Source organism: Triticum aestivum, chromosome 5B (genome assembly GCF_018294505.1).
Source record: "Triticum aestivum cultivar Chinese Spring chromosome 5B, IWGSC CS RefSeq v2.1, whole genome shotgun sequence".
NCBI classification, from domain to species: domain Eukaryota; kingdom Viridiplantae; phylum Streptophyta; class Magnoliopsida; order Poales; family Poaceae; genus Triticum; species Triticum aestivum.
Genome location: NC_057807.1, coordinates 131,926,775 through 131,932,279, shown reverse-complemented (window position 1 = coordinate 131,932,279; position 5,505 = coordinate 131,926,775). Strand labels below are relative to the sequence as shown.

At 43.5% G+C, this 5,505-nt stretch overlaps 1 non-coding gene across 1 annotated transcript; it reads left to right on the top strand.

The window, feature by feature from the left end:
* Positions 1-5,150: 5,150 nt before the first annotated feature.
* TRNAK-UUU (transfer RNA lysine (anticodon UUU)) lies at positions 5,151-5,223 on the top strand. The gene has a single exon. It is a non-coding gene; the product is annotated as a tRNA-Lys (tRNA).
* The last annotated feature ends 282 nt before the right edge of the window (positions 5,224-5,505 follow it).

The following is a 5,505-nucleotide window of genomic DNA, read 5'->3' as shown; positions in this document are numbered from 1 at the left end:
CCTCAATATGGATGTGGTGATTGTTCATAAACTCCTGGAAAATCAGACAGACTTATTATCAGTGCTCCAAGCTCCATGTGTTCTAGGGCTAAGACTACGTTGGTGTAGGCTCCCCTTATCCTTCCTCTGGCATTCGCCGATCGATTTCTAAATGAGTGGAATTTCGATTCTCTAACTGCTCAAATAGCAATGGTTTCCTGTTCCGCATTGACCCTAGGATTAGCGGCTTGGCTTAAAGAATATGGGATTATCTTTCCGGTGGAAAATGGCATCTGAAAATGAGACTGAGACCTACTTTTCGAATTGTCAGAGGCTATGAGATCCACTTTCTTTTGGAAAGGAGAAGGGAGAAGCAGCATTTCAACTGTGTGAGGATGGACTCTAGACCCACTCGTTCTGATTCTGTGATTGCAATTTCTCAAAATGGATCATAAAGTTGATCCTGTTTACTAACTCACTCTCGAAGTAGAAGTACCGGACCAGGTAACCAGAAGATAAGGCCACTCGGCAAGACTGGACTAGTTTAACACGGCTATCTAGTGGAACACTATATATATAGGACTTGTAGAGCTTGAAAAAGCTTGTTTTGGTCTTTTTTTCTCTTTTCTGGGCACTGAACTTCATAGACAGACTTACCAACTGATGAGCCAAAGTAGCAATTTTCTTCTTCCTGGGAGGGGCGGACTCTACGTTGGTAGATCGAACTTTCATTTCTTCCTTCCATTTCATCTGTTCAAGTAGTCTCCTTTTCAAGTAGATACGCTTTGATACCAGACTGGTGTGCATTCTATGCTTACCCAGCGAGCGAAGGAGCGAGCCAATTCCTCTGTTCCGGTAGAGCCAATTCCTTTGAAGAATTGTTTACTTTCTTGTCTTTCCTCCAGTGAACAGAGTGGAAGACCAGGTATCTTCGTAGTTGGCTCTGGAATGATTGCTTGCAGGATTTCATATTTTCCAGTGATCAGCTTAGTTGGAAGAGATAGATAGGAGAAGCGAATGCCAGATGCGCGGTGTGCCAATCAATCCAATTTCGTGAGATCGAGTCAAGATAAGAAGGCAAAATTCTTTGGAGTAAAGTCGCCTGGAAGAAAGAATAGGAATTGATCTAGCTATAGTATAGATAGAGTGTCAGATGAAATGCTTGACAAGGCAAGGAAACAGAACTTCCACATCCTCTGTTCACACTACCTGGATTGGAATTGGTTCTATCGAGATATACTGACTTGAAACAGGAATTTCTTGGTAACTGCTGCTTCTTTGAAGCAAGTGCTTTCGGGTTGGCTCTTCTGATATGTGTATTTGCTACCCATACGGAACAATTTCATTGATGAAAGATGGATGGCTATTCTCCACATTTGCCAGCACAGTGCACTTTTTCTTCTATTTCATGATTCCTTTCTTTCTGTCGCCATTTGAAAATGGATTTCTCCTCCTGGTTTTAGTCACACACGTCTTTTCCACCTAGGAAGGATGCCCCTACGATCATTCCATGCTCTGCCTTCGCCCGAGCGGTCCCCAGGGAAGGAAGCCAATAATGGGAGTGTCAGGGCGGAACTTCATTAATGAAAGGATTTGCACTGCCCCACCGTGCCGCAGGGACGAACTTCAATAGCCCATCATAGCACTCTCAGTCAGGGGGTTAGGGAACTCTTGAAGATATCGATAGAATAACATTTCTTTTTCATAAGTTTCAGTGGACGCAGAGCCAACAAGTGCAGTTTTTCAGCGTAAGGTCAGGTTACAGAAAGGCCTATTTTGATAAGCAAGGCATTGCAAACAAATAGGTAGAGCAGAGAGCTAACCTAAGGAGCGAGCTTGTTGTAGTTGGTCTAAAGGGGGAAATAAAGGACTGTCCCGCTACTACTTCCTTGATTCCCGGGAAAGAAGGAAGACCGAGGGTAACTAACTCTTCCTTCTGAAAAATCTATATCCCAGCTCGTGTTCATCGAGCCTTCCCCCCGTTTGGAGTATAGCCAAGTGGTAAGGCATCGGTTTTTGGTACCGGCATGCAAAGGTTCGAATCCTTTTACTCCAGAGCATACTTATTCTAGAAAATAGAAAAAGAAAAAGAAAGTCTCATCCCTACCCTAATAAATAAATGAAAGTAGATTTACATTATTTTTGTATTTCTAGGGGGAATGTTGAGGCAAACTTACGATGCTGACAAGCTGGTTAGGTGCCGAGTTGGATTAGACATCGCAGGTGTCAGTTTAAGAATTGGGAAGAGGTTAAGAACCTAGTGGAATCCACTGCGAGGGGAAGTGCTGAAGTGAAGAAAAGCCCCAATTTTGGAGAGGATTGCATAATTGGAGAGTAGAATTGGAGCAAAGCCGTGATCTGGTAGGCGACTGGTACAAGTGCTAGACTGGAGCTAGACAAGAAGCGTTGAGCAGGAACTTGAGCAATTCCAGAAACCTTAGAAGAAACTGGATATGTGGCAACAAGAAGGGCTTAGCCAGAATCTTGAAACAGGTATGATACCGGCACATATCAGCCTGATGTGATGTACCTGAATTCATTCATGTTCTGTGGAGTCTTTCTTTTAATATTCTTATTTTTTCTCAGTTTAATTAGGAAGCAAATGCGGTTTCAAGATGAACTCAACCTCGAAAAGGAATTCAATTAGCTGTGCAGTTAGCCCTTTGATCTTGAATAATTGGTTGAAATGGATATTGCCTGTCATTTGAAAATAAGGTTGTTTCATTTAGAATTCAGCAAGTTTCTTAGAAAATTGTTGTTAAACAGGTTGACGTTCCACTGGGAATGGAATAACAAAGGCTTTTGGCAGTTTGTGGATCGAGATGTGATTCGCTTTTTGAGTAATAGTTTCTTTCATTTGGTGTGCTCTTCCTGGAGCCGGTAATAGGAAAAATTTGGTGCATTCTACTTTGCTGTTATGGTATTTACAATCCTTGAATTGTTTGAACCTGACTCTCATTATCTGTCTTCATGGTCTTGAGAGTATTTTGGATATCGTGGAGGTAACTGACGATGAATTCGTCTCTTGCCTCACCGATCTGAACACGGAGTTTCCGAAGCTACAAGAGTGCTTGGTTAAACGGTGCCATTAAGTTTCAACTGTCTTTAAACTTACTACTTCAAGTGCAATTATCAACTCCTTGCAAAATTGTTGGCTTTCTCATCTACAAAAGGCAACTCTGGTATTCAAGGAAACATATAATTAGGTTCCACTCACTACGTCAACTAAAGCAACTGCATCTGGAGCACTTACCAGGGAAAATCGAATAAATAATGACGTAGTACGAGGGGATTTTTTTTCTCACTATTGCCATCTTCTTTGTACACTTTGCGCACCGCTTCGACTAGACCCCGCTACTACCTCGTATCCAAATACTTGCGATCTAGCTCATTCTTTTTTAAGCCCTGCAAGCCTAATAGAACCTTGTTTCCTGGGCCAAGTCAGCCTATAAGTAAGTAGGGCTGAAGACAATTTGTTTGTTAGTTTTTCAATCTTCTTCCTTCTATGCTTAGAGTAAGTGGAAATGACCTCCTTGATCAACAAGTAAGCGAGCGATAGTTCAGTCTCCGACAAGTGAGGCCGAATAGCCCCAGGTGTCCTTTTCCTTCTAAACTAGCTGCTCTCGCTTGACTCTTCTAGTGAGCAAGCAAACTGGTCGGGGAACAGGGTCGGATCAAAGTAAGGAATGGGAATAGCATTCACTCGTTGAAGGTAAGCCAGAAACAGGGGTTGTCCTCTCCCTTACTTAAGTCCTAGTCCATCTTTTCGTGCCCCAAAGGGGAAGTCAAGCAATAATGAGGGAACTTGACCCACACCTGACGAAAGAGTTTGGTTGCTCGAAGGAAGCAGAAGCAAAACCTGCTTTCTTTCTGTCCCAACCTCCAAGGGTTCCTCCCTGTATGACATAGTCCATTGGATTGGGGCAATGGTACGCACCTATGTTTGGTGTCCCCTCTCTCACTTCCTCGTCAGATCCTGGTCCCAAAGGGCAATACATTGAGTCGGAAAGACGGGGGGCTTTCGTAAATTCCATTCTGTAGCCGAACTAGCCCCTGGATCAGCTCTCATAGTGGGAGAATCAGAGTCAAGTTAGGCGCAAAAGAGGGGGTTGACATCATTCATCGTGATTGGATCAATCAGACTCCCCCACAGGAAATGCCAAGGGGCGCCCTTTCTCATTATCATCTACCGCCCATTTCTTCATCATCTGCTGCTGCCTTAAGTGCGTAAAGTAGGCTCAGCTTCTTAGGTTTCTAAATATCTTGTAGTAGCCGAAGGTAGTCCAGTCCGCTTGTTAGATTGAATTGAATCTTATATAACCTACGTAGCTAAAGAGAAAATCATAATAGTCTAAGTGGACCTCTCAAAGGTATAAATAAGTAGACATTAGTCTTACTGGTTTGGTCTTTTTCTTTTTTTGTTATGATGCCCACATTTCATACTTCTCAATTCTTATTTATTCAAGGGTTCGTATGTACTGAGTGACTCTAGGTCTATTCAGATGCAGCTTCAAGAGAGCTTTATTCGGCCTTTGTATGACCGTCTTCCCTTCCTGTCTATCTCCTTCGGTCAGGTAGTTCTGCTTCCGATGCCGGAGGAGCAGGGTGGGATAGAAGGGTAGTTTCTGAGTTCGAGATGTCTGAGCTTGGAGGTTCCGCTTCTCTAATGTGATAATAAAGCAACAAGCAACGCCGCTCCCGTGCGCTCATCCCTTGCTTGTTCTTGAGCGCTAGTCATTCATCCCTAGCTGGGTTCTTGGGATATCTTGATTCTCTTTATGATGATGTAAGGGTCAGCAACAATGAATAAGGAATCGATCGGAAGTTCGCGCCAATCGATCTTCTGTAGGAGTAGGAGGTAGCGCGAATCCCCTCTTTCTTCGTTTAGAAGAGTGCTGGACCTCCACAACGTCAAACCATAGAACACAGCTCCTTTCGGTCGAACCCTAGGAAAGACGACTTTACCTTTTTCGTAGATAGTCTGAGTTCGAGCTACTGTAGTCTCCCCCGTTGACCTTCTTTTTTAGATAGAATCCTCAATGAGTGGAAAGGACTCCCAGACTTGCTCCACAGTACTATACCATACAGAGCCGCGCCCTTGTGATATGATAAGAAGAAAAGGGGCCAGGCCGCCCTCTTTTGTTTTCCGCACCAAGCCTTCTTGTAAAATCGGGTGTATAGCTCAGTTGGTAGAGCATTGGGCTTTTAACCTAATGGTCGCAGGTTCAAGTCCTGCTATACCCAAAACAAAAAAAACCACTCTTGTATTCGTAAGGATGCATAGTAGCCTTCAAAGAGCACTCTTTGGCCTTGAGAAAAGCCCCTTTCTCATCAACATCTCGACTTCGCTCGTTGTTTGAGGTCAGTATAAAGGAGATCAGATCTGTCCCGGGAATCGAAGGATACAGAAATATGGAATCGAGCACAGATTATAGGAAACAAGCAAACAGAACAGGTTGGATCCCATCTTTAACTGCACAGAGCAGCAGCCTACTATTGATTGATGATCTTACCTTCCTGAGAGTC